The sequence below is a fragment of the Montipora capricornis genome, chromosome 10 (genome assembly GCF_036669925.1).
Source record: "Montipora capricornis isolate CH-2021 chromosome 10, ASM3666992v2, whole genome shotgun sequence".
NCBI classification, from domain to species: domain Eukaryota; kingdom Metazoa; phylum Cnidaria; class Anthozoa; order Scleractinia; family Acroporidae; genus Montipora; species Montipora capricornis.
This window is the reverse complement of record NC_090892.1, coordinates 914,667-926,082: the sequence shown is the minus strand read 5'-3', so window position 1 is coordinate 926,082 and position 11,416 is coordinate 914,667. Positions and strand designations below refer to the sequence as shown.

General features: G+C 38.7%; 1 protein-coding gene across 1 annotated transcript in view; it reads right to left on the bottom strand.

Moving 5' to 3' along the window:
- Positions 1 to 6,674: 6,674 nt before the first annotated feature.
- Positions 6,675 to 11,416, bottom strand: part of LOC138022041 (nose resistant to fluoxetine protein 6-like) — a 40,700-nt gene continuing 35,958 nt past the window's right edge. The window contains exon 12 of the mRNA XM_068869063.1: positions 6,675 to 7,471. The gene's annotated coding sequence lies outside the window, so the exon portion shown is untranslated. The remainder of the gene's footprint in view (positions 7,472 to 11,416) is intronic.

The following is an 11,416-nucleotide window of genomic DNA, read 5'->3' as shown; positions in this document are numbered from 1 at the left end:
CCAAGCATTCCAAGGATGTATGCACAATCTTTAATCTGCGTTTTAACATGACCGATGTAACGCTGTCGTTACTGACTCTTGGGCATTCAGAGATCCGCATGTCACAGGTTATTCGGAATCAGAAGTTATAATATGTATTATGTGATCTAAGATATGAAGTATAATTGCAATCACGTAACTTATGATATAATCTTCATTCCACTTATATCCAGGCCACGTAATTCGATGGAAGCCCAATTTTGATATCCAACATGAAATGTCGCTTTACGTCTAGGCATTTTCTGCCTATTTTTAACGATAAGGTAAGGGTAAAGGTTAGCGTTCTTTTTAGGTCAGAATAAATGCAACGTTTTATCCCTATTTGAGGAGTAGCATTTGGGAGACACTTTGTGACGTTATTTTGCTGTATTCCGAGACACGAGTAATTCAGAAGTTGGGGAAAATAGGCAGAATAATCGAGGACTTTTTCATTTGCCTCTCAAACATAACGTGATAAGCCCCATGCGTTCCAATGAGCAATTTTTCGATCGGCGATAAATTTCAATCAATTCAGAACGCAGCATTATATCATATCATACTATTAAAACGTTTTGGACTAAAAATCCTAGAGATCACTGACTTAATTGAGGGGATAAAACGTGTCAGCTATGTTAAACTTATCGAACACAGACACTGAATTCATTAAGATACTTTGTTCCCCGTCTTTAGCACACTCCGTTCTACCTCAATCCTTAAACACCGTGTCGAAAATATATTGCCTTGTTGGATCAAATGGAGAAACCTCACCGAGACTGTTTAAGTTGTACTTAACTATTTCACAAATTATTTACAAATTACACAAACTATTTTCGGCGAATAGAAAGCCGGAGAAAAAGTTTAGAAACAAGCAGTTTTTAGAAATGTTTTAATTGGTATAAAAATTAAGTTCTTCAGGAAACTTACGCAGACTAGCAATTTGACAAGAATTACGTTCGATTTACATCACGGTCTTGATACGATAGAATATTTGGAATCCGATGTTAAAAAATGTTCCTACACAACATTATCTTTGCAATCATTTGGACCTACCTCTACCTTTTTCTCGTTACGTTTTCCAAAGTAATGGAAAAGAAATTCACAAATCCAGCTGGCGAATTACTTTAGCTACTTAATAACCAAGGGTGAGGTCGTAACAGCAAAATCTCGAAATGAGGCCTTGCCATATTGACCGAGCGACAGCGATTGAGTGTAGCCTGCGTAGCAAGCGTTCCTTTTCGACAAAAGAGCTTCGAAACGATTTTCCGCAAACTGGCCGCGCGGAAGTTGGGGCAAGAGACTGAGGGAACGCTTGCAAGAAGACCCCCTATTTTTGAAAAACGCCCACCTTTTAATGGTTGACTTGACACACGCTGATTAACGTCTTAATAAGAAATTAGCCAATAACAGATAACTATGTTAACTTCCGTCAAAACAAACCGAGGCACCGAGGAAACACCAAGCGATCAACGCAGAATTTGCCAGTCTGATTTTAAAGTTAAATTTGTAACGGCAGCTTCTCAGCCGGGTACGACTGGTTATGTTTCTTCCGAGAATTTGTTTAAACCATCGAAAAGAAACTTGCCGACAAATTCTAGCTAGAAACTCTAGCTGATATTTGCAGAGCGGTTGGAAAAGAAGTTATCGAAAACAACAGCCAATTTTCAGAACTTGTAAGCAATCCGTACGCTCGAAAAATACGAAATTAATTATTTAGAAACATAACTCGTACAGAGTTCGATGGGTAGCAAGGCCGTTAAATGCACATCTCCACCAAAGCTGACCATACAACCATTCGAGAGGTTTTAGTTCATAACTAGCGACGATTTCAGTGCGACTTGCTGACTATTTCTTGGTGCAGAGTGGTTGACCAAATGGATCGTACTAAATCTCCTGGAAATTATGAGCAAACCTCCTCACTAGTTTGATAATCCACAGTACGTTTTTGGTGAAATCGTTACGAAATCGCAGATGACATAGCAAGTAAAAGTGCTTGAAAAAGCGCATGACTGTACAAAGGAGCCGCTTGAATCTTCTCACGGTAAGAGAAGCCGTTCCAAAGACTGAAGAATTTCGCTGTTACAGCACGAACCCCATAAGACGAGACCATTGGTCAATGAGGGCAGGAACACTTTAAAATAGAGATGTAGGGTGAAAAAACTCTACTTCATTGAACTGGCGCACAGCTACACCGTGAAAAACGTTCTACAAAAGACAAGGCCTGATCCCATGATACCCAGAAATTCACACAGGGTACCCAATCATAATTCATGTACTTTTGTTTAAAAAAAGGTTAAAAACATGTGTAACAAAAACTTGTGAATAAACTCGTTCTCTTCAGTGTTCATTTCATGCTAGCTTGCTACTCTTAAAGATGCTCAACCATTTGATTGGAGAGGATCCATGCTTTGTTAGGCAATCGGCAAGTTGTTCACTAGCCTCAACCCATTTAAAATTTCCTTGATGGCTGACAGCTCCAAACGTAACTTCTTCTCGCCGACCAATTTGTTGGATTTTATGGCATCCAATAGAGACTTGCAATCTGTTATACACTTTAGAGGCAGCAACTGGGAGTCTGCCACACCATAGGCCAACTCATCGCAGGCGATGACGACTGTTTATGTTAGGTGAGGCAGAATCTCTGATGGGCAGCCAAGCCCGCCCGTGAGCGGCAGATCTTGTTGCAGCGACTACATATATGTTCTGATGTTGCAGTGGAATGTCTTCTTTCATGAGCACGCTGGTATTCCAGCTGTCGCTTCTCCTCTATGCATTTCACTGACTGTTTGACAGTGGCTCTCCAGAATCTTCTCCCAGGTTTCAGACTTGACATTGGCATTTTTCATGTGCCGCTTCAGCACGTCCTTGAAGCGTAGCTTCTGTCCACCTTGCTTCCTCTTCCCTTAACTGAGCTCGCCATAGAGTACTGCCTTTGGCAGCCTTGAGTCTGGCATCCGCCGTACATGTCCAGTCCAGCGAAGTTGTGACGCTGTGATCAGAGCTTGGACGCTTAGTGTCTCTGCTCTTCTGAGGACTTCAACATCGGGTACTCGATCTTGCCATCATATCCCTTGTATCTGGCGCAGGTGGCCGATCTGGGATCTGGTCAGCCTTTGGATGTGGCGTTGATAGAGGCTCATGGACTCTACCGAGTAGAGCAGTCATGACAAGATGGCAGCGTTGTAGACCATCACTTTCGTCTTTCGCTTGATGTCATGTTGAGACCACAAGCGCTTCTGCAAGGAGCCAAATGCTTTCGCGGCAGCTTGAGTGCGCCGCTCAACTTCAACATCGGCGGAGTTGGTGTCTGTGACTGCGCTACCAAGATAAGTGAAATGGCTAGACTTTTTCAAGGCATCACCATTCCTCACACAGAGCTCTCTGGTCTTGCTTGAGGCTTTCCGCCTAGAAAGATTGAACAGCTTCCCATCTGATCTAGTCTTCATGAAGACTCCTTTGTTGAGGTTGGCTCCCATTGTCTCCAGTACTTCAGCAAGGTAATGAGTGTATAGTGTAGGGGCAAACACAAAGCCTTGTTTGACACCATGGTTGACGTCGAGGGCTTCACTGATGTCTCCTGCCATGGAGACGTTTCCAAGCAGAAGCGCTTTTCCAAGCATTCCAAGGATGTATGCACAATCTTTAATCTGCGTTTTAACATGACCGATGTAACGCTGTCGTTACTGACTCTTGGGCATTCAGAGATCCGCATGTCACAAGTTATTCGGAATCAGAAGTTATAATATGTATTATGTGATCTAAGATATGAAGTATAAATGCAATCACGTAACTTAGGATATAATCTTCATTCCACTTATATCCAGGCCAAGTAATTCGATGGAAGCCCAATTTTGATATCCAACATGAAATGTCGCTTTACGTCTAGGCATTTTCTGCCTATTTTTAACGATAAGGTAAGGGTAAAGGTTAGCGTTCTTTTTAGGTCAGAATAAATGCAACGTTTTATCCCTATTTGAGGAGTAGCATTTGGGAGACACTTTGTGACGTTATTTTGCTGTATTCCGAGACACGAGTAATTCAGAAGTTGGGGAAAATAGGCAGAATAATCGAGGACTTTTTCATTTGCCTCTCCAACATAACGTGATAAGCCCCATGCGTTCCAATGAGCAATTTTTCGATCGGCGATAAATTTCAATCAATTCAGAACGCAGCATTATATCATATCACACTATTAAAACGTTTTGGACTAAAAATCCTAGAGGTCACTGCCTTAATTTAGGGGATAAAACGTGTCAGCTATGTTAAACTTATCGAACACAGACACTGAATTCATTAAGATACTTTGTTCCCCGTATTTAGCACACTCCGTTCTACCTCAATCCTTAAACACCGTGTCGAATTATATTGCCTTGTTGGATCAAACGGAGAAACCTCACCGAGACTGTTTAAGTTGTACTTAACTATTTCACAAATTATTTATAAATTACACAAACTATTTTCAGCGAATAGAAAGCAGGAGAGAAAGTTTAGAACCAAGCAGTTTTTAGAAATTTTTTAATTGGTATAAAAAATTAAGTTCTTCAGGAAACGTGCGCAGACTAGCAATTTGACAAGAATTACGTTCGATTTACATCACGGTCTTGATACGATAGAATATTTGGAATCCGATGTTAAAAAATTTTCCTACACAACATTATCTTTGAAATCATTTGGACCTACCTCTACCTTTTTCTCGTTACCTTTTCCAAAGTAATGGAAACCTAATTCACAAATCCCACTGGCGAATTACTTTAGCTACTTAATAACCAAGGGTGAGGTCGTAACAGCAAAATCTCGAAATGAGGCCTTGCCATATTGACCGAGCGACAGCGAGGTCAATACAGCTAGGCAGAGGTTTGAGATTTTGCTGTAACGACCGGCCGGCCGAGGTTATTAAATTGTTTAATATATGGTTAGCAGAACGGTCCTAAAGAAGAAAAAAAGCAATTTGCATAATCCATAATCGGCCCGTGGGCTTTACCGGAGAATAATGCCTAGCGCTTAGCTGTTGTTAGCCATCAGAGCGCGCGTTATATCGGCTAGAAACACTAGCCATAATGGTAACAGGACTGAGTGGAGCCCAATTTGGTCTGTAATCATATGAGTGATTAACAAAATCGAGCGCGTAGCAGGAGTCCGATTTGTTTAATCACGGGTATGATTACAGACCGAATTGGACGACACGAAGTCCTGTTACCAATTAGTCATAACCATTACAACTTCCGAGAAAATTAATGCATTCTTTGTCACTGTCATTGCTATAAATTTGTCCATTTTGGAAAATCCCCAGTTTGGTAGGGGAAGTGGTTGTTGCTATGGTTATCACAATAAATTGCTGTGTGCACTTAATGTGATTGGCTGATGTAACTGTCCGATTTTAGGTATCCGATTACAGCCAACTGTCCGATTTCAACGTTACACAACAATTAGTGAAAAATAAAGCAGTGAATACACCGATCAAATTTGTGAAAGTTGTAATGGTTGTGATTAAACATGAAAATCGGACTTACCCGAGACAGAGTGCAGCAACGGGATGGAAAATACAAGTTGATACCAATGAATGTCGCGCTAAAAAAAACTTAATCGCCACCACGCAGGTCCACTCAAAAACTGTCTCCCTGAATTAACCCTTTCCCTCCTGTGAGCTTGACTTACAGATTGTACTCAATCTAACGCGCCAGGTGAGTTTAGTCGACAATGGGTTAAACACTACGGAAAGAGAAAACTGGCTTCTTTTAGCAGCCGTCTTGCTCATGAACACCGCGAACAGCTTGGAACTAGACGCTCCACGAGCGTAAACTGGGTTTCCTGTGGTACTTGTTACACTAAAATAGAGGGCACTGAGTTGGGTGGTGTTGAACTGCAGAAGAGGGTCATTTAGACCATTTGAGGGGTCACCCAGACGTCGTTCCAGCAGTGGCCCTTTGGCTCACATGTTCTCACGTTGATTATGTTCCAGGGGCGAATCCCCAAATTTCAGAAAGAGGGGGCCGAAGAAATTGCGTCGAGAGCGCACCTCCCCCCACATGCCCCCTACCCGAAAAATTCACGTTAGTGATGTATATCTATCAAGGCAAAATGTATCTGAAATAGGAAAAGCTCTGAAACTGAACTAATCATTATCTTAAGTAAACCGCCTGATGTACACTGTACGACTTGAAAGTCGGTTGGTTACAAATGCTCTTTAAATACTGTACAGGGAAAAAAAGGAATGGCATGGCCCCACGGCTGTGGAGTATATTTTCCCGAAAAAAGAAATTCTGAATAATTAATCGGCCATTTTCGAAATATCAAATATTCACCTTGATTAGATAGTGAGGCAGTGAGGACAAAAACAATAGAAACACGTTGGAATGCATGTGAAAAATATTTGCGTATCGTCCACTTTCCTTTGTCTTTGTCTTTTAAACCTCTCTTTCAAGCTGAAATTTAATATATTGAAAATGGTTTTTCACGTCGCTTAACGAGTGACAATCGAAAATTCCGTGAAAACAGTTCTCTTGCCAACTCGCTTAAAGTTACGCGAGTCGGCAAATTTCCATAGAATTCTCATTAAAGTTAAGCCACCAAATCAGGTAGCTTAAGCGAGCTGGCAATTACTTTCGGCCAATGAGGAGTCGCTTGCGGTTATTAAAATCGGAAATACAACACGCGTGCTATTTTTATCATTTTTATTTTTTTATATGCCACATAGGAAAATACAAAAATACACTTTATTTTTCCCCCCAAAATTTTCATATGTCACCAACCTTTATTCAGTTGTATAAATAATCCCCAACAATGAATTTTGCGAGCAGTAATTTGAACATACGTCAAAAAAATGATCTGGATTGAAGCGTGCCTCTCAAAAGGTTTGAGATCAGGTGAATTTCAAAGATCCATTCGGTCCTTGGTGTTATAAATTGAAATTCCATAGATCTCCGCTATATTCTATGATTTGATTGACTTTAATATGCTCCCTTGGGATGTGTAACTTACATAGTGTGATTCCATTGGCTTCAACGGGAAATAAATGATGATGCCTCGTGACATCGCACGTGACGGCAGAGACAAGTGATCCGTGCACTTTGTCTCAGTGTTCTATAACCCGCACTTGAAACGCTTTCTTCCTCACAAAAGCAATGCTCAGGATTCCCAAGGTCCGCCCCTCAACCATGCACAAAAACGAGAGCTGCCCATTTTAACATTTCTTCATGCTGTATACGGGCTCAAGAAGCTCAAGAAGCGTTCTTGTGTACAAATAATAGGAGATGACATGCGTTTCCAGTGTTTAAAGCAAATGAAAAACCCCTCAATGTGCAAGACCTCCGTTGCAAGATGACTGGCATCACATGCCCTACTTCTTATTTCGAAAGAAAAACGTGTTCTCCAACTGCATCATAGGAAACTCCACACAAACGGTCAGCACAAACGCAGCAGCGTAGGTCATCGCTACTCCGGCCACGAAGTAGAATGCCTGCAAAAGGAAAGAAACATTTAGTTTGCGAGATCACGGATATCTCGGGAGAAGGGAATTGACGTTTCAGCGATCAGCGAAACCATAACATCGTTTACGCATGCAAAAACTGGAAAGGCACGCACACTTATGTCCAGAAAAATGCACGCAATGGCGAAAATGGTGACAATTCGCCAAAATCCCCTAAGTTTCCAGAAATGAACATGTTGACCAAAGTTTGGCGAATTTTCCTATGAGGTGACTAAGGGGCCTCGTTCAGAATGGCCATTTTGGCAAATTTGGCGAACAATCGCCAAATGTTGGCGAATGGTCCTAAGAGGTGACAAAGGGGCCCCATTTAGAGTAGCAAGTTTGGTGAATTTGGCGAAGAATCGCAAAAGCTGGCGAATGTTCCTATGAGGTGACTAACGGGCCCCTTTCAGTGCGGCAATTTTGGCAAATTTAGCGAAAATGGCGAATTTGGCGAAGAATTGCCAAATTGAACTAAAGGTGATGAAATTATAAAACTGTTGCAAAAAGAAAATGCAAAGCAAAAGAGCCAAGATATTGATAAATATAAGTATATTAAAGACATTTTTAATGATTTACTTTTGTAATTTTACGTAATCATATAATATATTGAACGGAAATTTTAGAAGCCAAGAAATTGTAAAAAGATATGAATATGCATATTATGATTTGCAAACACCTCTCAATACCAACTTGGAGCAAATAATAGATAGACTAAAGATAATTATGTCTTTTTTTGTTGAGAATTCTCGTGAGGCTAATCCAATAGATTGGTACAATAGGTATATTGAGGTAAATTTCAAACTTCTTCAAACAGATCAAGACCAAGATGGTGCTGGTATTGGTGCTGGAACAGGTAATGTTAACTTATTCAGTTCTAGAACAAATGGATCAGCTTTTATAAGATAAAAACACGTGATGGAATTACTGTATATAATAATACAAGAGCTAATGAAAGCTCACATACTTTATCAGTATTAAAAATAACCAAAGGAATATGTTTTATCTGTTGCAAAAGACAGACAATTGAGGCTACACCAGCAAACGCAGCCTATAATCAAGGGTTTGCCTTATTTTCCAGCATTCAAAAATAATTGACACCCGGTCCTAGAAATGAGCATTTTAATTAAATTAGAAAATGATAACAGTATCATATTTTGCACAAATGCTGTTCCTAATTCAAAAGTGTTGATAAAATTTAGATTATGGTGTCCAAAAATCATTTTTAATGGATCTGGTATGAAAAAATACCTTTAAGACTAACTTAAACCAAGAAAATGGCAAGCTTTAAAGCTGAGGAGAATTTCATACGTTATTTCTAGATCTTGCTTCGTTCTTGTGTTCGTTCCACTATAAACATCATTGCGTAGACCGGATACTCCAATCGACCTGTTTCTTGTGAACCAGTTTGTTCAGTCGTCCTAAGACATTTCTTGAATTAAACAAGTGTGTTCCATTGGCCATTGTGCCAAACATTTTGTGAATCAAACCAGCGTGTTTAAGCGGCCATTGTGCCAAACATTTATCAATCGAACCAGTGTCTTCATTTGGTCATTCAGTAAACACTCCCTCCCCAAGTGGAAATCAAAAACGTGAAAAGAACAATGAGAAGAAGCCTTTAACAATCAAATTCAAATAGAAATCAAGTAAAAAAAAAAAGAACCGAGGACCTACGGTAAATTTTCCGATATGTATTTGAGCTCGGGTTCTATTGCATGAAGGTCGCGCTCCTCGGCCGTGACAAGGAAGGATTACGTTTTTGCAAATGTTGGCCATGAAGCACTTATATTTGAACAGACTAAACTGATGAGTGTAATGTGAAGTGCTAGGTTTCTACCCCATATGAACCATGTAAGTGTTATCCCTACTGATGGAAATGAGCTCACACAAGGACAGAGAAAAACTCTGACCAAGGTGGGAATTGAACCCACGACCTTCGGGTTAGATCACCGCTGCTCTACCGACTGAGCTACAAGGTCAGACGGGAGCTGGCCGTGGGAACAGTTTCCACGGCCTGCTCCAACGTTTGCAAAAACCTAATCCTTCCTTGTACTTGTACATGTTCATTGCAGTGACTTTAAGATTTTCAGTTCCCAAGGCTTGTTCCCGTCTGACCTTGTAGCTCAGTCGGTAGAGCAGAGGTAATCTAATCCGAAAGTTGTGGGTTCAATTCCCAGCCTGGTCAGAGTTTTTTGATATGAATGACACATTGTTTACGGTGCATTTTAAGTATGTTTGATGCAAAGGAGCAGAATTTTGCATCTCTATCTTAGATGGAAGTTGTAGGCCGCGAACGCTAGTGATTGTACAATCATTTAAATTTACAACAAGACGCCTGGGGGCTTATACACCGATGTACTATTAGAGATGTACTGATTGTGTAAAATGAAATGAAATGATATGATGTAACAGTTTCATGGTAAAGGTTAATGCCCGTAATTGACATTGTCATCAGACAAGCGATATGACAAGCAAAAGTTTTGGGTGGACGATGACAATAATAAGTAATGTTCACGGCAGCAAGATAGTAAAATGCACGAACTCTCTCAAGATAAGTATGCCCATTCTAAAGCGTTTCAATAACTCTAGCTATTTTCGCAGTCAAATCGTCTGCTAGCCTCCTCGGGTCTTAAAGGTTAACAACTGTTTTTACAATAAATAACCTCTAGTTAAATTACAGATTTATCTGTCTTTTAATCTCTCGCCATTTTCCAAAGTTTACCTGTAGTTATAATTCACTGTAACTGGACATCCCTGTTTGTGCATCCCATGGATACGCCCTTGTAGGCGTCTTGATTTTCTTAGGAATATAAACTTGTTTAGATGGTTTTTTTAAACACATTAACCTGATCTTGTGGAATTCTCATTATGGAATTATCAGCATTTTTAATTATGATATTAATAGAATGAGTATACTTATTGGGAATATTATAAGGCCTTTAAAACAGATTAATGGTTGTATTTTGCTTTTGTTAATATAATAGTCTGGTGTGTTGACAATTTGATTTGATTTAATTGTGAAATAAAAGGCAATTTTTTTGTTCTTATATGTACTTTTAATTTTTTGTAATATTTTGAAAATAACTGGTTTTATAATTTTCAGATGTTGCTTTAAGAGCCTTTCTTGAAAAATAGTAAAAGCTGTTTTAATGTAACGATTATATATTCCTTTTAAAAATCTAATTTGTAAATTCAATTTTTTTTTTGGAATTTTTGATTGGGACTGGCCAATTAAAACAGTCTGTGGTCTGTGAGACATGTTGCTGCTACCCATAGTACATTGTGAGACTGAATGTTCAACCATTTTGTTATAGTTTTTTGTGACTTCATATAATTATATATTTTTTTGTTTACATAAACTCATATTATACTGTATAAAAATTAATATATCTTTATATCTTTAAGTGTTTTTCAAGATTTTTATGTTTAGATTTTAACGCTCTTAGATAGAAACTCTAGAATAACGAAATGGAGTAATACAAATCCATGGTCAAATTACTTTAACAATAGAATATGGGAAAAGATAAGAAAAATTACAAAAGTAATGATAAATTAAAGTTTAAGATAATTTTTTATTCAATTATAACACCATTTTGTAAAAATACATTGTCTTTGTGTTTTTGAGTCTTCATATAAGATCATATTGCAGCTAAACTATATGTTCTCAAACAACATTCAAAGTGCCATGGTTTATTAACATTATATTTGTTTTTGATGTAGTCATAGCTTTCATTCTTTGAATATCATTATAATATTTTTGGGAGGAGCCATATTATATATACTATATTATAATATTTCATTTTTTAAATATTTTCATACGTTTAATTTTTTTCAATCTTTTTACCAACAATTTGAGTCAGTTCATTGGTTAATTTCCTTTTTTTGCAATTATGATTAAAACTCTCTCTATGCTTAATGCAAAAATAGTTGTTACAT